This window comes from Anas platyrhynchos, chromosome 4, assembly GCF_047663525.1.
Source record: "Anas platyrhynchos isolate ZD024472 breed Pekin duck chromosome 4, IASCAAS_PekinDuck_T2T, whole genome shotgun sequence".
Classification (NCBI taxonomy): domain Eukaryota; kingdom Metazoa; phylum Chordata; class Aves; order Anseriformes; family Anatidae; genus Anas; species Anas platyrhynchos.
The window spans coordinates 64,699,236-64,722,581 of record NC_092590.1 but is presented as its reverse complement, the minus strand read 5'-3'; the positions used below and the strand labels follow the sequence as shown (position 1 = coordinate 64,722,581).

General features: G+C 38.2%; 1 long non-coding RNA gene across 1 annotated transcript in view; it reads right to left on the bottom strand.

Annotated features, from left to right (window-relative positions):
• The window catches only part of LOC119716923 (uncharacterized), a 60,133-nt gene extending 38,591 nt beyond the window's left edge, over window positions 1-21,542 (bottom strand). The window contains exons 1-2 of the long non-coding RNA XR_005265740.2: window positions 21,123-21,542; window positions 15,955-16,058 (exon numbers count right to left, since the gene is read on the bottom strand). This is a non-coding gene — a long non-coding RNA (uncharacterized lncRNA). The remainder of the gene's footprint in view (window positions 1-15,954; window positions 16,059-21,122) is intronic.
• Window positions 21,543-23,346: the final 1,804 nt, after the last annotated feature.

Below are 23,346 nucleotides of genomic sequence, written 5' to 3'. Positions count from 1 at the left end.
AATCTGGCTTTTTGTTCTCTTCAAAAAGCTAACATGAAAATCTCCTTTTCTCCCCACTTCAAGGTATAACATATCCTGAACAGTCAATTACTAAGGATTTTCCTGCCCATCCAAATGCAAAATGGAAACAGTGACTGAAAGTAAGCATCCAGCTGCCTGTGTTGACTGAACAGTGATGCAGTAACCTATCCTTTGCACAGGATATACATTTTTAGCACAGAAAAATGGCAGAGTTGCAAAATATCCATAATCCTGAATGTACTGCTACATATTTGCTTAAGAATATTTAATACTTAGAAACAAACAAGAAAAAAATAAAAATAAAAATTAAGACGCACGGTAACATATCTACTTGCATGGTTGCTGACTTCTATTGCCAGGATTTTAGTTTATCAGAGCAAAAGTGTAAGGACTGGTAAACAACATAGCATATTTCACCGCCTGGGCAGGTCAAGAAACAGTTCTGCAGTTCCCTACCTAGAAAAATAACTGCATTGAGTCTATGTGGTGGTTTGTTGCCACTGAGCATGGTTTCTTCTGAGCAGTCAAAGCAATCTAAAAGTCCTGTCACTCTGTGGGTTTCCCTTTCCACTTGGAGACGTGAAGAGGCCAATTCACTTCCTCCCTGCCCTGGCAGCAGCTGTGGCATCACCCTTCCTTCCTTTCCACAGTCAGTATTTGGGAGCCTTACTATGACTAGACTATGAAACACAGTTTAGTGTAAGTCTCATGTATGCTTCTCTCTGCTTCTGATGGTCCAGTGCTAGTTGTTGCCTCACAAAACAGTTGTGTACACCTCTCAGACCTAGTGTTTCAGGCTGTCTGCAGACTCAGGTGTGCACCAGCTTGCAATTCCATTCATATTGTCAAGCTTTCCCTTGCAACTACAGCCAATAGAAATTTGCTTTCTATTATGAATATAAGTTTAAATAGTGATCTAATCTGAGCTAGGGCTTTAAGCATAGGGCATGCAGTACCCATGGTTTAACCAGCAGAGACAGTCTGGAATTCATCTTTGTAAGATGCACGCAGCTGCAAATCCCATGGCTGCTGGTCCCATTTTCCTGCTCCTAACCTAATGTAATAGTTTTGCTGTAGCTGGATGGCAATGGAGAGGAATTTGCATGACATTTTACTGAAAGCACAATGAATAATAACATGCTACTGGCTTTTTCGTTGGACTGCAACTCTTTATGAAATATTTCACTAGTTCTACAAATATACTTTTTTTTTTTTTTTTTGACATTCTTGTTAAATTAGCATTTTACCCTTTTCATTTATTTAGGTTGATCAGAAACATTAATGTCTTGTACTGTATTTCAATGACTAAAATAATAAGGTGCAAGTGAAATACCAGTGTAAAATAATGAAATATTAATATCCTGTTTGAAAACTGTGTGATTCAGTCAGCACTGCATTCATTCAATGAGTTAAATGAAAGGATCTGGCATCCTCAAATGAACTTGTTCCATTCTCTGAGCATGTCCTTTTTTGGGGGGGGACAGAAATTATACCTGATAAACATCCATTGTTTTTGGCAATGGTCTGATGGGGTAGGTTAGCCTACAGAGAAAATATCATGTTTTTGCTTCATCTATTTGGTTATTCTTTTGCTCCGTGTTTTTCATAAACCTTCTCAGTCTGTCCAGCTAGAATCTCTCCTTCATTCAGTTATTTCTTTCTTTATTAAAAAAAAAAATAATAATAATAATAATATTAAGAAGGGAAAAAAAAAAAAAAAGGAAAAGGAAAAAAGAAACACCATTAAGAAGCATTTTCCCAAAGTCAAAAAATGGAAATAAATTCAGGAGCCTGTGTGAGAGGCCATGTTCATGGTCTCAGGAGTAGCTCATTAGCTCGCAGCACTTTTGATGATGAAGACTTTGATTTTGGTACCTTAATGAAAATGCAGGAGCCCAGCTGGAGTTAACTCCAGAGCCATCAGTTCCTATGATTCAGAGAGACGCCTGCACACCTGACTTCCCAGACCCTCACGTGGGCTCTGATATAAGACACATTTCCCACCACAGCTTCTGGTGACACGTCTTTGCTCTCACACAACTACATGTCCAAGCCCACCCTCCTGACATGCCCTAGCACTGAACAAGCAGAAACTCAAGGAAACTTGGTTTGCATGTTACAGATTCATAATGGTAGAAGAAGCAAATTGACAGATAATCCACCTTTGTACCAAAACACCCACCAAATATAACAGGTTTCCTTGTCTTCAGGGAAAAAAATGGATCATATAGACCGATGGTAGCAGGTGCATGGGTACAAGCACAGTGGCATGAGCAGTGGTTAAACCAGGATTTGAAGCTTCAAGTTTCATATGTGTTTTAAATATAAACTTAGTTAGGAATTCCCAGACTAATTTTTATAGGTTGAATTATTTAGAAAACATGGTTCCCTCTCAAGGATTCTTCCCTTAGGTAATTGATAAATATTTATAACCCAGACTCCCCGTTAATGAAGATTTTTGCCTGGGAATAACAATTAAGAGTCTTTGTCAAAATCCCAAGTTGAAAATAACTGTCATTCAAGTGTTATTGTTTTTGAGTACGTTTAAAATATTGCCTTCCAAGATCCAAGGAAAAATCTTTGCTGGCAAGTTGTTTGAAACAATGCCTAACTAAATGTGAAGGGGCTTGTCTTAACAGCATACCAATGAGGTGTAACTGGCAATCAGGTGTGACTTGTTTAACAAATTAACAATATGTTTCTCTAATAGGAAATTTGTTGCTCCTTATTCTGCATTGAAGATTTGCAGCTACTTAAAAAATCTACAGAGACTTCCAACATAATTAAGGTTAAATTTACTTTGAAATTCATGATGGCAATATAAAAGCAAACTAGCAATATTGTACATCTGGAAAATCACACTTTCATGAAATTCTTTAAGCCTTTTGTTAAGGGTAACTCATTTATACCTAAAAATAAATGAGAATTCATCAAACTATCAGTAACAGCTGTATCTAATTCTGAGGGTTTTGTGTTAAAAAATCAGAAGTCTTAATCTTATTCTTATTTGATTTGTAAATATTTCTGAAGACAAGAGGAAAAGGATTTTGAGGTTATACAGATAATCATAATTCATTCCATGCTAAACTGACGATCTGTTCCTGTTTGCTAATTCCACAAATTACTGCAGCATTTATCAACGTGCTGTGAGTGGACATTTCTGAACAAGTTTGGTCTAATCATAGATTTCTGTGCTTACTCAGCTCAGTAAACAGATGTCTCTCCCTCCCCATCTAAGCAGCTGAGATGTGACAGTTTCTGTGTCAATAGGTTACTTGTTTCTATAGCCTGCATCTGCTCCAAAGTATCCCAAAACTGCAGAAATGTTTGATGAAGGACCATAGACTGGAAGAGCTTTTCATGGAATCTTGTTACTTCACAAGTCCTGAAGTTCTTTCTATTGCTGTTTTGTTTGGTCGGGTGGGTGGGTAGTTTTTTTATGTTGTTTTGTTGGTGGTGTTTTTTTGTTTGTTTGCACTTTTTTTTTTTAACTCCAAACATCTGTATGCTATATATAGTTGAAAGATACATAAATACAGTTTCTCCCTTAACAGATGAGCACTGTTTAGTGTATATTTAAACATTTAAAGAAGATGTGACTAGTGTTCATACAATGCACCCATAAAAGACCATATTGAAACTTAATTTATGAACTTATGTTGGAATTCATCCATCTTATTAGCTAAGATATTTATCCACATAGATGTAGATCACAAAAAAAAAAAAAAAAAAAAAAAAAAAAAAAACCAACTCTGTTTTGACCAGTGCTTTAGTTTTTATAAATAGGCAATAAAGCATATAAAAATTATTTGCAAAGTCCATACTGAGAAAAAATATAATCAAAAGACACTGAAAGCTGGCCCACTTTGGAGGACACTCCATCCACATAATGGACCTCCTGAGAAGGAGAGTATTTCTGAGGAAGTATCTTAAATGCATTCTCTGCAGAATAAGAAGGTATTTTAAATACTTTTTTTTTTTTTTATCAGTGAACATTTTAATTTTGTTCATCTTTAAATGGAAAATCATATAGTAAAGGTATTCAACACCTCCTCTGTGCTGTCTGTTTCTTTTCTCCAGACAAGTTGTACTTCTAAATCTCCTAAGCAACAAGCCAGCTATAGCTTCCCTTTAGAGACTATTCTCACCCTAAATGTACTTATTTTTTTAGTCTGAAAGTTCTTCATAAATTGTGTTGTAAATGTTATTTTCCTTCATCGAACCCTACTTCACTCTTCCTTTTATTCCTGTATTCTCTTTGCATACCTGTAAATTCTTACCCTCCTTAGTGTGTTAATTCATTCTGCCTTTCCCCATAACAGCTCTCCTCCATGGTCTTTAAACTCTCTCCAGCTCATTGGTATCACTGCAGGGACCAGGTTCACGTCTGGTATCTCAGAATAGCTGAAGCTTTAATGATTAGCTAGGACAAGACCCCTGTGTTAAAGATGGCAAAAATTAGATGAGTTAATCCCAACATTAGTGATCAGAAAAGATCACAATATCATCAGCACAGCAGCCTGCTTCCTCCTTTTAGTAAGATTTAATATTATGTACTTAGTTTACATGAAGATTCCTGCATGTCCTAATGCACTTGATAATAGCCTTGGTTTATGTGGATTATTTTTTTTTTTTTTCCAGAGGAGAAAGAATCATATAATTATATAATTAATGAGAAAGCACTTCTTTACTGTGAGGGTGACAGAGTGCTGACACAGGCTGTCCAGAGAGATTGCAGAGTCTCCTTCTCTGGAGATACTCAAAACCTGCCTGGATGTGATCCTGTGCAACGTGCTTTGGGTGACCCTGCTTGGCAGGGAGGCTGAACCAGAGTATTGCCAGAGGTCTCTTCCCACCTCAGCCATTCTGTGACCGTTCTGTGACCTCATTGAACCAGAATCAAATATTTGCAGGAAAAAGAAAAAAAAAAATGTAGGAAGTGTAGCCAATTTTTAGCTTTTCAACAAAAACATAGAAATTAATATTTATCAGACAGAAAGAGTCTAAGAGTATCAAGAGTTTACTGTTAAACTCAACCAAGGTCGAAGAGTTCTTAATATTTAGGATAGCATATGAATCATAATCACAAATCATAAAATGCATGCAACATAACAGACATTTTACTTTCTTTTAAGTCAGCTTTCTTCAATTTCAAATGTTATGTTTTTTCAAAGCTAATTTTTAAAGCCAAATTCCATGATGGTGAAAGCAACATGGACTGAAACCAAAACATTTATGTCTTATCATTAAGCCAAAGACAATGTACCACGTTCTTCTGTTTCTGATTCCAGCAATGAGTGCTGAAAGTTTACAGGGGTATGGCACAGCAGAATACCTAGCAGTATAAATAAAAAGATAATGTTAAGACACAGTTCTATTCTTATTGACTATTATTGTATTTAAACCACACATACAGAGAGCAAATCTGAAGCCATCTGAAATATGTTTTAATAGAAAAAAGAAGTTGCCCCTAGGATTCATTTGGGTGATGGGGAGGGGGAAAATTTTGTTATACATCACATGAAATATCCTGAACAAGACCAGTCAATGCAGTTTCTTTTTGTATTTGCAGTTTCTTTTTGTATATAGGATTATTTTAAACCAACAAACATTCATCATAGTCAGGCTTTGAAATCATATCACAAGTTATTAAATCCCACTGCTCCTACTAAGTGTAGGAGGTCTTCTAATTATATTATTCTACTGATGTTATTAACTTTTGTGAACTTAAAGACCAACTTTAGTTTTCAGGTGTATCCAAGTAACTCTGATGACATCTGTGAGAGCTCTACAATCTAACCAAGACTTTAGTCTGATCACTGATTTCTGACCATATTGCCATATCTTTGTCTTGAGAACTAACAGAAGAGGTTAGGCAAGTCCATCCAGTACATATATGTGTGTAGATACATAGACATGCAGATAAATATATTTCTTAAAACTCCTAAGTAAGAAGAGTGCAGTAGATGCACACATACAAGACTTTCTGGAGCTCTTGGACTGAAGCGGTCCATCTCTAGGAGATGCTCAGTGTGTCCTGTCCATCAACTACAATAATATTCCATCAGTCCCTGAGGCAGCCTGATCAGTCAGCAAGAACTGAGCACCCTACTGCACAGCAAAAGTCTGATGTGAGTTGGTGATACTCAGAGAATTACGAAAACTCATAACCAGAGAGTCCCATACTGGATATTGACTACATACCAACAGCCCTACGGGAACTCAAATACCAGAGGAAACCTCTGTACACGTGTCCGTAACATATTTAACCTATAAAGGTGAGATAAACTCAGTGATACATTTTAACCTCCTTAGAGTCATAATTTTCTCCATAGGTGTAGCTTCTCATATATGGCTTTGATCCCCAAGGCTTGATCTGACATGCTGCCATGTAGCTCCACACTGATGTTGTCTTGATACATACATGCTGACAAAGTTTTGTGTAATCTTAGTATCTCCTCCATAACTGGAAATATAGTTTGACTCTTGTCTTGTCATCTTAACAGCATTCATATAGAGCTCTACAGTAAAAATTTTGTTTAGTCTAAGTATCATTATACCTGTGATTTTTAAGGACAATGCCATATAATCAACGGGATGCAAAGGACATCACTGACTATGGGAGGAAGATGTGTGTACGTCATATACGTGTGTGGATGTATGTGTCTGTGTGTATCAATACAGATGTACATGTATATTTGTGTATTTAATTTAGTCACAATGTAATACAGATTTAAAAAAAAAAAAAAAAAAAAGATCAAAAGCTTCACACTGTCCAGTCTCATTTTATAGTATTTTTCTATGCGTTTGTGTGATTAGAATAAAGCATAGCTACTGTATTTATTCTGGAGATTTCATTATGCAAACTAAAAAGCTAAATTAATAAAACTGTTTTTCAAAACATGCCTGAGGTCATCCCCAAGTGAGACTACAATGCTATATTAATACAGAGACCAAATGGATCAATTCTTCAAGACTGCCAAAGACTGCTGATTACATACATTAATCAATCTTTACACATTTCAGATAGAAAATGAGGAAAAAAAAAGGGGTCCTCGCCATAAATGCTGCACATGGTAAATCCAATAGGAAGTTATATGGAAAGTGAAAAAGATCTAATGGCGGAGACCTCATGAATCCCTAGATAATTTGACAAATTGCATTACAGTGCAGAATTTCAACTGCCTGGCATCGTAAAAAGGAACAGTTTGAGGAAGATATCTGTCCACTGATCACTGTAATTCTCTATATAATGGTGTTGATATTGCCTAGTTTTCACACTCTTTTCAGCCCACAGTACTCATATTTAAAAAAAATAAAATAAATAATAAAAAAACAGTCTGCCATGGAAAAGACAGAGGAGCCTGAAAAGCTGTACTGACCATTTCTGTCTTCATCACAGCACAGTGTGTCAGCTGACAAATGCAGAGCATGCTGGTAAAAGAAAAGATGTTAGTGATAAGCCAAATTTATCCCTGGTGTGACTTCACTCACTTCATCAGAATTATCCCCAGGATAAATTTGTCCCAGTGTACTGAGGATTCTAAAAGTTTTGAATGGAAGAGGATAGCAGTACACAGGAAAATGACAGTCCTTCCCCAGATATTTAAACTAGATTGTGAATCCAGTGAATCTGACTCCAAATTATGTTTGCAGCTTGTTTTTGATATAGCCTCTTGAATCATTTTTACAGTTCCAGAAGTGTTGCATGATCCAGGCAACAACATGGTGTATTAATAAGCAATGAGATATGCAGTCCTGTCAAAACAAGCTCATTAGTAAGTTGGCTGCTGGGTTTTTGCAACCACTAGTTAAACTTTGGCAATATAAACAGGGGCACCTACAGGGAGGTCCCACAAGCTGTCTGTGTTTTAAAAGATTTAAGGACTTATTTTTAAACTTATAAACAGGATGCAGCATCAATTTTCAGGAGTGCAAGTACAAAATAATTTTCCAAAAGTCTCACAAAATCTTTATTGCAGTGATTAGGTAGAAAGGTTCTTCTCATGTGATAAAAAATTATCCCATAATATAAACCAAAAATTATGCTTCCTGACATACTGTTAGGCTCATAAAACCTGAACCTAGTTTTTCAGGACCTTACACAGAGTACTTTGATGCTCTGATGACTGGACGGTAATTACAAGGCCACATGAGTTCATAATATATATGTGAAAAATAATGGGGTAAAAGTCCCTGATTGTGAATGCCATTAGTGGTCCCTTCTCCAGTAACTCAGCATAGCTTGTCCATGAAAATTAAAGGGCAATGTGCCTAGCCTTTCTTTGCATGACTCCAGGGATGCAGCCAGATTACCCTCTGCAAACACCTAGTAAATCCCACCAGACAATCGATGTAACCGAGAACTGCTAGAAACTACTCAAACATCTGAGCCGAAAGAAACACCAGAGGTTTTTGTTTGTCTTTGTAAATATATATACAAGTATTTTTAAAATCCCATTGTCTTTGATAAAGATAGTTAAGTTTTATTTCATTGTCACTAGCCTTGGAATTTCACAGAGGCAGTTACCCTACTTGGAGACAATGTTCCCCCACTGACACCACCTCCTCACTATCACTGGATAAGGATGGGTTTCTGTTTCTACATTGGTGGTTTCTACACCACCAATGGACATCAGTAACTGGGTGGCTTTTAAAACCACCTTCTTGTCCAGGAGGCTGGTGAACATTTTTCTTGCCTGCAGCTTCTGCCTCCCCTGCTGCAGCCGTCACCATCTGAAAGTCACAGTCTCTGCACTCCACCTACAACACACCTGACCTCTTTCACAATATCACCTTCCACTGGTAAGTGTCTTGCCATGAGGATGTGTTACTTGCAGTCTGTCAGCAGAGATAGTTTTTCTGAATGCACTGCCTTTGAGCTACATGTATGAAGCTCTATTTTGTTACCTGCCTGCTTTGGAAACCACCTCTCTCCATGAAAGAAACAGTTCTTCAGACTCATTACTTCTACTACATATGCTAGAATGCAACATTTTTCATATATGGACATCAGGCATATCTTTCTGCAATAAGAAAACATTGGTGCCTGTAGCTAACAGTTTCAATTTTGTGATATTTCCCCTTTTCCACACTACATTTCTGCAGACACAGGTCCATACTGGGCACAGGATGGGTGAAAATCAGCATCACCAGAGGTCAGGCACTGGCCTTATACCTAAATATATACTAGAGATTTCTGTCAACTTCCTAGGACAGATATCTGTAGAAAAAGGAACCGTGCCCTTTCATTTACACTGAAATACTCAGATTGAAAAGTAGCAATATTCACTTTAAACCTGAAAATATAAACAGCCTTTTGAGAAAGACAGCTACTATTAATAGCACTTTCTAACTGCAGTCCTGTCTGTAATACTGTGGTGCCAGCAGTTCTTACACAAAGTCCAAATTTCTTATAGTGCAAATGTATATATATTCTTTCAATGGCCAGCAGTATAAAACTTCTATTTTCTTCTATTAGGTAAACTTTCCCATTCAGGTGACAGGCAATTTATTGCAGCACTTCAAAGGATTGTAATGGCTGCAGTGACCATGCAGTTAAGTGCTGTTTCTAAAAAGTAGAACTGGCAAAATATTTAATGAAGCATTTAGCTTTCTGTACGACGAGATGAGAGTACCCTGTTGTATGCCAAATCAATCTGATTTTGTACAATACATCCATTCAAGCAGCAATTCTGGAGGCTGGAGAGCCAGAGGAGCTGAGAGACTAGATTTTCTAGGCTGTAGAGAAAATACTACTTCCAGATGTAATTTCCAAGTACTAAGAAGTGCCATTTACTCTGGGAGACATGGATTTGCAGCGTGATTTGGACAAATGCTATGAACTTCAATCTTTGCTGAAAGGCTACAAGAATTTCTTCACTGTCATTGCTATTACTATGGGTTTAACCCTGTAATATCAATATTTAACTCTCGTAATTCCCTGGGAAATGTATATATTGTGTATCATACTCTACAAAGAGGACACACAGATCTGATAACTGGTGAGAATCAGCAGCCAGCTCCATGTTACACATGCAAGACTCATGTAAGCATTTTATTTTTTTTTCTCTCTAGTTTCTTTTTGTAGTTCTTCTTTTTGTTTTGTTTAACACTTCTTTTTGGACAATTCCCTTTCCATGTTCATTTTCAAGGCAATTCATTTAGGTGTGTTTCAAGAACACAGAACTTGACAGGAACAATCTTTCATATATACTCATTAAGGAAAATACTACACTTATCACTTCATCTGGAGACCAGAAATCCTCCATAAAATTATTCCATAAATAGCAGTAAGAAAACTGTAGAGCATCATTAAAAATCTTACCATGAACATGAGTCAGCAATGTGTCCTTGCTGCTAAGAAGGTTAATGTTATTCTTGGCTGCATTAGGCAAAGTATCATCAGCAGGTCAAGAGAGGGGATCCTTCCACTCTACGCAGCATTGGTAAAACTGCACTTGGAGGACTGTGTCCTGTGCTGGGGCTCCCAGTACAAAAGAGATCTGGATACTGGGAAGAGTCCAACAGAGGTCTACCAAGATGATCAAAGGATTGAAGCACCTCTCCTGGGAGGAGAGGTTGAGAGAGCTGGGACTGTTCAGCCTGGACAAAAGGAGGCTGGGGTGGGGGGGGGAAGGGACCTTATCAATGTCTATAAATACCTGATGGGAGCGTGCAAAGAATTCAAAGCCAGCCTCTTTTCAGTGGTGCCCAATACCAAGACAAGAGGCAATGGGCACAAACTGGGACAGAAGAGGTTCTCTTGGAATATTAGAAAGTGTGTGTGTGTTTTAGCACTGGCACAGGTTTCCCAGAGAGCTTGTGGGATCTCCTTCCTTGGAGATCTTCAAAAGCTGCCTGGATGTGGTCCTGGGCAGCCTGCGCAGGGTGGCCCTGCTGGAGCAAGGGCTTGGAGAAGACGGGTTCCAGAGGGCCCTTCCAGCATCAGCCATTCTGTGATACCACATACCATTCTACTGAAGTTAGAGCTGGTTTGCAGTAGTTCCTGGATTGAACAGTTATATCTTACTTTTGGGTCTGAAATATCAATGCAGTGCGGCCCATCTTCAGATTTCTTTGCAATAGATTTCATTGTAGATGTGCCTGTAAAACGTTTGCAGAATTAACAAAACCAGCTCTGCTGAGTGGAAAAGAAAAGCAGTGAGAAAGCAGTAGAGCTCTGTCATTATCATCTTCTCATTCTGAGAAAGGAGTAATAAAGTTTTGGTTTTAGAAACACCTCTGTGTTTACCTGTAAAGTTGTGAGGACTTTCATCACTTTTGAAAGTCCCTGTTTGGAAAAAAAAAAAAAAAAAAAAAAAAGCAAACAAAAAAAAAAGAATATCATGGGACTGATATTTTTAGATGATGCCTTGATCCCTTCTGTGATGCTGGTATATCTTTGCTGATACCAACACACAAACTAGAGATGTTCAGAATCTGTGGACTTAGAAGGACAAATCTCCACAACTTGAAATCAAAAGTTAGCCCCTGCAGCTAATGGAGCATGCAGAGTCATACCATCTGGCAGGTGGGCACTAAGCAGGCTAGAAAGATCAACATGGCAACTTTGAAGAACCAGTATGCAAAATTAGAAAGCATTTCTAGATCATTCTTGTGGAACACAGTACTACGGAAAGGGTCAACATGTGACAACAGCCACCAAAACCACAATGACCTGAGTGGGCAGCATCATATCTTATATGCCACAGGCAAAATGCCAGGGAAAATAAAGCAATAAGCACAGGAAGAAATCTGCACAGAAGTCTTCCCAGAAGCAGAAATGATTTGTAGGTATGCTCCCATCAGCAGATCATGCTGCTACCTTGATACTTTTTTTTTCTTTTTCTTAAAGGAAAAAATAGAAAAAAAATAGAAAAAGTGGCAAAACCAGTTTGAGGCCACCCCAAACTGAAGTTATATGACCTTCTCCAAGGAATTTTTGAGTCAGTGAGCTGTGGCAATGAGTATTAATATGTTGCCTTTCAGTTTCAGAGCATCACAGGAACATGAACTGGGACTAAAAGGGCAGCGTTGGGATTATGAAGTCAGCTTTGCAGCAACAGTAGTGCCATGAGCAAGAGGTCCTGGTTGGGCTGTGGGACCAAAGCTGTCACTGCTGTGAGACTGGGCTAGCTCCCAGGCCTCTTCAAGCAAGCAAAGAAAGCAAAACGGGATTTGTTTAGTGCTGCTACCCCCTTGCTCTTTCACAGCTCCTAGATATTTTTTTGGTGGTGGTTGTGTTCTTCTAATTGGAAAAGAGATGGTATTTTTCACAGTCTCATAAATTTTTTAATAAACCCCAAGCTTAATAAAGTCCTTTCTTCTGCTCCATGTTCATAACACCTGCATTTAATCAAGACAAACTTTTTTTTTTTCTTCCTTTTGTCAGGCTCTCCTGCATGTTTTCAAAGAGACTTGCTGTCCCCTTCCTTTAACTCACTTCTGTTCAACTTTTCTTTGCAAATCTCACCAGTTCAAGAGTTCTCACCAAAAATAAGAACAATTCTGGATTTGGGTTCTCAAAAATGAGGCATTGAAGACATACCTGTTCCAAGAAGGATGAATTTAATGAAAAACAGAAGATAAAATGCAAAGTATCCTGCAGTGATTAAACTTTCTTGTTGTAGAAGAGACATGGAATTAAAAAGAAATACTTTTGAATCCAATTAGCTAACTATATTTGCTAGAAAGTTTAGGGATTTACTGAGTTTTGAAAAGTGATTCCTTATGTTCCTCATAACCATTCCTTACTGGAGTAATCCACAGAATTAAATTAAAACTTCATGATCAGTTCTATGGTTTGCATTGTTCTGGACTATTATTGTTGAATAGCACAGATATCTCCCTCCAGAGGGAATATGTTCCACATATAAAAGTACCATCACTGGAAATAAATAAGCAAATAAATAAATAAATAACACAAACAAATAAATGCAGGACAATGGGAAAGAGGAGCTCTCGGGAAAACAAAAAATAAAGGGGGGGTGGAGGGGGGAAGAGGGGGTTGATCTTCTAGTTGCACTACAAAATGTTTTTTACTGAAGCAGATACCGCAAGTAGAGAAGCATGAGATTCAGAGGATAATTGCCCAGGGGGGCAGCTCATTCCCTCTTACTGGTACAATTTTAGCAGGTAGGTTAGACATAGCACAATAAATCTACAGGTGGATGTCAAATAAAAGACTTTGCTGCAAATGACGTAAATGATGACTCCTTAGAGAAGGAAGATCAAAAAGAAGCAAGTGGCAATAATTTAAAGCACTGTAAGAATAAAATTGTTGATTACAAAACATGAATAGAACTTAAAAACTGAAATCCAATGCAAAACAAAACAAAATAGTGGCTAGCTGTGTTCTCTGATTCAGCCATGGAGTTGAAAGGCTTGGATGTAGCTGGAGAATATATCTAGTGATGCAAAGTGAAAGTAAATCCTCTAAGAGGGGTTCAGAAAATTCAAATCAGAAGCACTTGTGTATCTGTGTGCAATCGAAGTTGGTCTCTGTTCACCAAACAAGATGTTCCTCGAGTTATTGTGGGCTGTTGGCAAGCAACACTATTTTCTTTTGGAAAATACAGACCATTCTCTGCATATATCCAGACAATTTACTGAGTTGCCACCAAAATTGGAAACATTTCTGTGGGGACGAAATGGATAAAAATAAAAGGACAAAAATCAGAAGAAGCATTATGAAAAAAATATTCTGCTCTATTTCCTCAGTCCTACTTCATACATACAAAATCTGACAATTGAACTATTTTCTAACTCTAACTACTTGAAACTGATAGATTGAATAAGAGAATAAAGTGCTTGTCATCATTACTGAATATCTCTGAATTTGGCTTTTATGCTTTGCTTCTGGACCTCGGTCTACAATACTAACAAATTTCTCACAAATACAATTAAAGGGTTTTAGGAATTTGTTTACTAACTGAGTTAATTATTATTTTACAAAACAAACAACTCATTTACATGCACTCACATTTTTCTCAGTCATTTCTTTCAAGAGTGCCATCTCTCAGTTTAAGTTTAATAATGTAAATCATTAAGATAAAGATCTGGGGCTGAGATCTAATTTGCAAGATAGTAAAAAAAAAAAAGGAAAAAAGTGATTGTTAGGAAGACTAGGAAGACTATAACACATGAACAAAAGGTATTTAAATCCTATCCCATTTGTTCTCACAAACATACATGTTCTGATTTGGATTTCACATTAACTTGTATGGTTCCCATTGAATCATGATATACTCCAGTGTGAAATCAAAGTGGGCCTGTAATAGGTAGCATTGCCAGAGGGGACCAGCAAAACTTAATAGCCATTGTTCATTTCAGTTCATCTCTTGCATTATTAGCAGCAGCTGTTCTACTACAAAACACATTTTCCTACCCTTTGGGTACACAATGTTGCATCCCTAAATAGCTGCAAAATGTTGATGTACCCTGTTGAGAACAAGTGACTGTTATCTAAGATTGCTGGGGAATCCATGATCCATTTAGTTGTCTTTCTTGCAGAGGATGCTCTGTCTGAAGTTTCTCCACCTGTTTATTCACAAGTGACTTTAAAAATATTGTCTTCAAACATTAATAGCCCTGCTGCTTCACACCACAGCTTCAGTTAAAATCTGTTCAGCCGTATCCTGTATAGCTTGGTGGCTCCACCAACACACTCAAAACACATTTCTATTCATGTTCCAATCATTAGTAAGAAAGCTTTGCTGATTTATCATACAGATGAAAGATTGGCATTCCTGCATCCATTTTCAGACAGAACAGATATTTCTTCCAGTGTTGTACTATTCTTCCCAGAAAATGTGGCATGCAGAAGGAACAAGGGGACCATAAAAGGGAACTGCAGACCAATGACCTTCTAAAAGACTCCTGAAAAGCATTCAGATGAGGGATAAGAGAAAGGGAATTCAACTGAATTCAATTTTGCAGTGAAGGCTTGGAAGGCTATTAGAAGAGATTACATTTTAATCATTCTGCTTTGTCTACCCTTAACCTAAGTATTTTCACCTCATGAAAGGAAAATATTCATTGTTTTCTTGTGACATTTCTACTTCTATTTCTAGCCAAGGAAATACGCCATAAGCCACAGATAAATTGTAACTAAAGAAGAGAGTTTTAAAACTACATAGACCCCACAAATCTTGGCTAATAATAAGCCAGATAAAATAATTATATACCCAAACCATCAAAACCACTGTCGTACTTCCCATCTATGTCATTATGCAAATTAACATTTTCTTTCAACTTTTTTTCCCTCTCAGTTATCTTTCCCCTCCTTAGCAGAAAGACTTGCTATGCTAGCCCTCAAATTGGAAGTAACATTTCTGTGGAAGGAAACTCCTATATCACCAAGTGAAAATGCCTGCTGTTGTAGATAACTCTGTCCAATAAACTCAATTCATAAACCATGCCAGCTCCACCTTATTCACAGCAGAAAACCTTTCCAGAACCTCGTAGGTCTCATGGTCAGAAACTTTCCTCCAGTTTCCAAAATTAACTTTTATTTCTCTGTAGTGCCATTCTATCCAGGTGTATCTGCAGTGTTCATTTACTCCTTCTCAACCTTCATTCTGTCAGGTTAAATAATCCTAGCTCTGCTTGTCCAAAATTCTTTTATTTTTTGATCATAGTAAGAGGATCGGTTTTAGACAAAAGTTCCTTGATCTCAGTTCCCTCCAGTTAAGAAAACCTTTTTTATTTTTTTTTCTCTATTCATTTCAATATCCTTTTCCAGCTCTAACATAGCTTGATTTCTAGCACTATTCTTTTTACACCAATTGTCCCTCCATTGCAAAAGCTGGCTTTATTTGCTTATTAGTGTTTTTCTCTCAAACAGAGATGTTCTCCATTTATTTCTCTTATCCTTTTGATTTGCAAAAATTGAGTCATGCTTGGGAAAAAGTTTTCTGACAGTTTGCATACCTCTGACGGGAAGTCCAGGAGTCCTTTACAAGTAGTTCCCATATCCTCAATCTGGATGGACGATATTCAGTCATTCCTTTAGCTTATTGGCATTCCTTTTGAAACTGGAAATATTAACCACAGAATTAATTACCTTTGCACCAAGGTTTTCATTCACATCTAAATGATTTTGATTAAACTGGTTCTGAAACTTTGCTATCACAGGAGTAATTATTATGACTAAATTACTTCTCTCCAATATCTTTCCTCCCTGGACAGTGGCATTTATGAATAGTGGTATTTCAGATATGACTGCTATCCCAGATGGTTTCTTTAGCCTCTGAATGGTCAGTGCAAACAGCAGCATAAGTCCCTCCATTTTATTTTCTGGGCTCTGGTGTTTAATGTACATGCATTTGTTTTGTTTTGTTTTCTAACTGTACCCTGAGCCTTAGCTGGAACTCCCAGTTCCTATCAATATCTGATTTCTGAACAATGTTTCTGCCAACCCTCTCCTAAGCTGTGATATGGCTTATTATTGCTATTTTCCTTTTGCTGTATAGAGGCATCAGGAGGGATGATTAGGAAACTCTTCCAGCTTTCTTCCCTCCCACTTCCTAGTTATCTAAATTTTCCTTATCAGCTGCAAGAATATTCCAGAACATAACTTCATCAAATATTCAAGGAATAAGGATTCTGTTTTCCATATTTCCACAGAAATTACAAATCATGCTTCATGTAGAAGTGACAGGATTTAATGATGTAAAGGTCTGCTCTAATCTAATATTGCAATGGTCAAAGACCTTGCAAGACCTTGAGCCTTGAGCTGTCCGTTGAACTGCATTTTCCTGTCATACCTTCACCCTTGTCTGGGGGGCTAAAAAGCCACCTGAGCCATCACTTCCTGGCTCTCAAGGTCACCTTGTAGTGCCTTTTGTCCTTATGTGAAGGTAAGCCATGAATTCTTCCCTTCTGCCTTGCACATCTATAGCTCCAGCCCTCAAGGAGCTGCCATCCACACAGAAATTGTCCTTCATTTTGTTGATCATCACTTACCTTCTCCTATAGTGATGCAATGTGCTCTTTTCATGCACTCCTCTGTGTCTATATTCTCTGATACTTGTTCATAGTCTGTTATCTTACCCTCTCCCACGGTCTTTATCCCTATTTCCATTTTCCTTTCCTCTCTTCTTGTAAAACCTGCCTTTCTTCTATCTTCTTTCTTAGAATCATAGAATATCCCGAGTTGGAAGGGACCCTTAAGGATCATCAAGTCCAACTCCTGGCACCGCACAGGTCTGCCCAAAAATTTAGATCATGTGACTAAGTGCACAGTCCAATCTCTTCTTAAATTCAGACAGGCTTGGTGCAGTGACTACTTCACTGGGGAGCCTGTTCCAGAGTGCAACCACCCTCTCGGTGAAGAACCTCTTCCTGATGTCCAGCCTAAACTTCTCCTGCCTCAGCTTAACACAGTTCCCATGGGTCCTATCACTGGTGATTATGGAGGTCACCTGCTTCTCCACTCCCCCTCACGAGAAAGTTGCAGGCTGTGATGAGGTCATCCCTCAGCCTCCTCACCTCCAGGCTGAACAGGCCCAGTGACCTCAGCCGTTCCTCATATGTCTCCCCCTCTAGGCCCTTCACCATCTTCGTAGCCCTCCTCTGGACAATCTTCAACAATTTAATGTCCTTTTTGTACTGTGGTGCCCAGAACTGCACACAGTACTCGAGGTGAGGCCGCAGCAGCACAGAGCAGAGCGCTATCTACTTTCTTGCCATGTTGTCTTCTGTCTTTTTAATACTTTTAGCTAAGCCATTACTGTCCCCTTCAATAGTTGAATATTCATTAGTAACGACTGAAAACAGGAAAGCTAACTCCCTTAGCTACAAGGCCTTTGACCTCAAGCTCCACACAAACACAAACTATCTGTAAGCCACAAATGACAACTAAACTTTCTCTTTAAGAACTGGAACCAAACCGTTAATCATACAGTGCAAACTAATAAACTAAGCAACAGAAAATGCCAGTTAACTCATCTCCCAAAAGAAGAACTTGTTTACCCCCCTCCAAGGTTAACCCTCATCCAGACGCCCCCATTTGCTGTGCTCCTGTCAGTGGATTCTTCTACTTTTATGCCACAGAAAACCCAAGGTATAATACAGAATGTCAAAGCTGTTTTTTTGGTTTTTGTTTGTTTGTTCAATTGGTTTTGATATATTGCTTCATTAGATGAGTAAATTCGTGGTTTTGCACAGATTTTAAACTGCAACTCAATAGCAAACATGAGATACAGTGGACTTGGGAGCGCAATCATGATAAAAAATGTTAGGAAGATGATGGTACTGACTTTAAAGTCAACCACAGGTTAAACAAGGACTATGTTACTCTTTAGGAGAGAAAAACAGGCAACTTTGGTAACATCTTGGTACATACTAATGAAGAAAGAAATAACCTAAGGCCTATTTTGTTTATTTATTACTGCCATCTAAGTCATTATGAGATGCTGTGACTTCCCATAGCAAAGACACACAGTGCAAATGTCATTAATTTCCTTTTCCTTCCTAATCCAAAATTAAGAACATTAAAATGCATTAAATTCAAGACATTATAATTTAAAGGGAGATTTTATAAAGGCTCTTTGGTAGTCAATGCTATATTGCTATTTCCATTCTGTTTTTTAAGTACTTATAAATCAGCCACAAATGCTGCTCGTTTTGGAACTTGCTATCCAAGTTTTCAAGACACAACCAATCACTCATATCTTTTCCTGAAAATGTGATTCAGATCAATCTTTTAGCTGGGTGAGGTGAGTTTTTGGATGCTAGTGATCTGAAGCTGTGTGCCAGAAGGATAGGAAAATGCATTATAATGAAGTTTTAATATAAAACAGAACTTTTGCTGATTTAAAATAATGTTCTTTGTTGTCTGTAAGAAAACAAAACCAGAATCCAAATAAATTACTATAGCTTCTCAAGCTATAATATACATTTGGAGTTTTTGAAAACAGAATAAGAGTGAAGCCAATAAGATGATGAGGACATCTTTCGATTGCATAACTACTTCTCAACTTAGCTCTTGCAGCTAAAATGTGGGGACCTCTGCCGCCATCATAGCTGGAAGCAGGCAGGGTATGCATTCTCAGAGTAGTTGTATTTTCCATGATGTTGCCCTGTGCTTAACTGTGCAATTAATGGATGGTCATTTCCTTAACAAGTTTGTCCATAGTTTGAACCACCACACAAAATGGAGGAACGACAGGCATGACAATTTTTCTCTTAAAGCTCTAAACAGGCAATTGCAGAAGATCCAGGAATGAATCTATGGCAGATGGATCAAAACCATCTAAGAGCAGCCAGAAGAGGAGGAGAGGATTAGGGCTGGCTGCAGCACCCTCCTTTGTTTGTTTGCTTTATTGTGCTGCTGACAGTGATGCTCAGTCATATGGGAAAAAATGTATCTTACTGGTACTTTAGAAAAGAAAGACAGTGGAACTACAGATATATATGCAGCTGGAAGGATAATACTCATACCACCCAACTCAGCTTAGAGAGATATTTTATAGTCTGACAAATTTGCTAATTCTTGGGGAATTCTGTTCAGTTCTTATGATGGACTTCAGGTCAAAAATCATGCGGCAAGAAAGGGATTGAAATCAAACAAAGCCTTCTGTCTCACTAGAACTTGTGAGCTTATTAATATTCTTTCTATAATTACTGTGTATTACTGTTGGCATTAAGAGGCCTCCATATAAATTTAGTCTCCACTTTACTCAGCACTGCCTAAACATAATGAAAAAATGGGCCATGGCCAAAGACTTAATACTTTTCAAATCCAGTGATCAAAGTACATACGAGCAACAATACGCAAACTTTCAAGGCTTATTAACATCAGAAACAAAAAATTAAAAAACCTTCCAGAACTGAGCAAGATGATCTTTTGACTCTGAATTTGGATTAGTGTTCAGTTTGGAAGGAGAAATATGTTTAATAAAGTCAAGAACACTTTCAGCTCTCTATGAAGGCATGCATTGAAGTGATTAAAGAATGGCTCTGTGGGATAGCTAGCTTTTAACTGAATAGGTGAGGAATCTTATTCTGAGATCTTTTGAAATACAACAGCAGCTTGGATAAATTGATTATATTTTTTCACAAAACAAAACAAAAAAAACCCACACATATAACACTACAGTTAATTAACAGATTCTGACACAATAACTAATATGCATGAAAAATAATACAGTTTCAGGACAGCCTTCAGATTTTCTTTATAAGGTTTATCTTATAAGTTGTTGATATGGCCCTAAGAATAGTTGAACTGTAGAGCTGGTCTAATTGTTATTCAGATAAAATCGCTTATTTTTGGCCCTTGTTTTTCCTGTTTGCAGTTTAGTCTTGACACCAGTTTTAGCTGATAGCAGTTATTTATCTATGTACATACACTTCACCAACTATTTACTTTGTCTTTACATCACTTGAGGTACTCAGTTGTTTACAATTACTTTTTTTGCTTCCTGCCTGGATTATTGCTGTGTTGGTGGTGGTGGTTTTTAACTGAACATTGAATAGTTTTACAGCCTTACAGCTGTGAAGTGAGTTTCATTCAAGGTTGGAGTAGTGGCTATCCTGAGAAAGGTAAATCAGAGTTCAGTAGATTTTTTTTCCCAGAAAAATAATAATAATAATAATAATAATTAAAAAATCTCTCGTGTCACTGAAAGGTTCGAGAGCTGCTCATAACACAGAATCCTCTTTCCAGAGGGAAATTATGAAACAACTGAAACAGGACCTTGAAATTTCCTGCAAAACAGAGATCCAAAACATTTAACAGCAACCCTGAGTGTTGTGCTTTGACTCTTCAGCAGAAAGTCAAGAGACTCCTGGAAAAAAAAAAAAAAAAAAAAAAAAAAGCACAGAGCTGTGAAACCAACACTTTGGGTCAAGAGAAGCCCATGAAGGCAGTCTCTCAATGCTCCAAGCTTTTGAATCAATCAATGAGCTAACAGCAATGTATTCCAGAAACCTCCTGGACTGCTTTGGCCCTGCTGTGTTGCCCTTCGAACATATATAGCAGGGTGGTTAAAGTCTCTCATGAGGACTAGGACATACGGACATAAGACTTCTTTCGGTTATGTGCAGCAGGGCTCATTTAATTCTTCCTCATTGGGCTTTTGGTAGCAGGCACCCACCAGAAAGTCATCCACATTGTTGCACTCTCTTGTCCAATCCAAGGGCAGAGCTCTCTGCATTCCTGCTGCTCTCTCACAGCAAGCACAACTTTCTACATGCCATCCCCCAGGCTTGTTCTTCTTCAAGAGCCCATATCCATCCATGGCAGCACTCCAGCCTGGTGCTCTGGTTCAGCCCAGATCTATGCTTGTGTGAGCACAAACATGTCATTAAATAACCGAGCCATTCCCAGGGTTAAGACACCATAAATTTGTGTCTAAACTTTATGTCCCTTCATGAATTAAGGCAATTCAGGCAGCAGGCAGAATACTTGTTAACAGTTCATTTTCTCTCCCCTCTCCATTTCCTGTCAGGAAACAGCTTACAGGTCTTCTTCATAGTGTTCTAGAAGAAATCATAGTTACACAGAAAAATTTGCAAACAAATTCTAGGAAAAAAAAAAAAAAAAAAAAAAAAAAAAAAAAAAAAGGCCTTGGTTTGCTGTTGCAGAACATGAAGTCATGAAGTCAACAAATTTGAAATTTTATGGTTCTACAAGCACCCTCATTCATTGTCATTCCCAGTCGTGGGAAAGCAGTGGTGGAGTGAAATAACTATCCTGTACACACATTTTCAGTCATTGTTGGAGTGAGTGCTCAGTTTCAGGAGGGTGAGTGGTGTTTGGAAGCTGTTTAATTCACTGCTAGCTGAGTCACGGACATTTGCCTATCTGACTTCTCTACCTGAGCACAGCACACTCAGGAAACACATCCTGGCTACTTCCTACAACCACAAGGCACTGTGAGCAATGTGGAATACATTGACTTCTTTTTCAAACTCCAGGCTCAGAAATCTAGAGACATTTATGACTGGACAGCCTTCCAGGGTGGGGGTGGGGGTGGAGGGGCGGTTAAATACACACTGTTGCACAGTTGTTCAGTTGTTGAGTACTGACTGTCCTGAGGAAAGAAAGGAGTAAATATTAAGTCTATACCAACTCTCTTATCATAGATCAAATAGGTCAGAATTAAATCAATTTAAAAATCTTCAAAACACCTGTAAGCTAGTTAAAAAGGATGGCTGTCTACAAATAGCCATGTATCAGATAAGCACTTCTCTCTTCTGAGCATTCCCAGCTGCTGTCCCACCCCCAGAAGCGAAGCTTTCTCACTCTGATGAGAGTAACCTCTTGACCCAGGTGGAGATGTGCTGCACAAATGCCACTCACTCATCCAGTACACCAGAAAATAATGTCTTCTCACTGCTAATAACAAGGACAACCATATCTTGTCTAGTAGTCAAAGAACTCAATGAATTACAAATTTTGTGAGTGTATATTTTTCCAAGGACTATACTTGTCTTGACTACTGTGCAGAAAATACACCTTCTCTACTGGGTCTGGCTGGAATGCTAACTTTCCCTGCAGCAGCCCATACAGTGCTGTACTCCGCACTTGTAGCTGGAACAGCAGTGTTATCACACCAGTGTTGTGTCTACTGCTGAGCAGCAGTGGCACAGCATCGGGCCTCTCTCTAACCCTCCTAGGGGGTGGGCAAAAAGTGAGAAGAGAAACATCACTAGGGCAGCTGACCTAAACCAACCAAAGGAATATTCCATACCATGTGATGTCACACTCAGCAATAAAAAGTGGAAACAGGAAGAAGAGGGGAGGGGTGGGCTCTTGTGAAAACCATGGTCCTCCTCCCGAACACCGGCTACGTGCGTTGAGGCCCTGCTTCAAGGACATGGTCAATCATCGCTCATTTGTGGGAAGTAGAGAGTAATTTCTTTCCTCTGCACTTCCACATAGCCTTCATTTATTTTATTTGTTTGTTTTCCTCCCTTCTTTTTATTTTCCCTTTCCCCCTCCCTTTTCCCCTTTCCCTTTTTATTTCCCTTTAGTTAAATTGTTTAGTTCATAATAATATTTATTTTATTATTATTATTATTTCCCTTTAATTAAATTATCCTTATCTCAACCCGTGAGTTGTTCTTTGCTTTACTTCTCCCCCTCCTCATCTAAAAAGAGGGGGAGTGAGAGAGTGGTTGTGGGGTTTAGCTGCCCAGCACAGTAAAACAACCACACCTTCTCAGACCTTTTTCTGTTCTATTGTATGGAAGTCACCCATGCTCATGAACATAGAAAACAGCCAGGAATGCTGCAATTACCGGAGTGAAAGAGAACATCATTTCATTGATCCCAGCATCCAACCATCTGCTGCCACCAGGATATGGTGCTTCAGA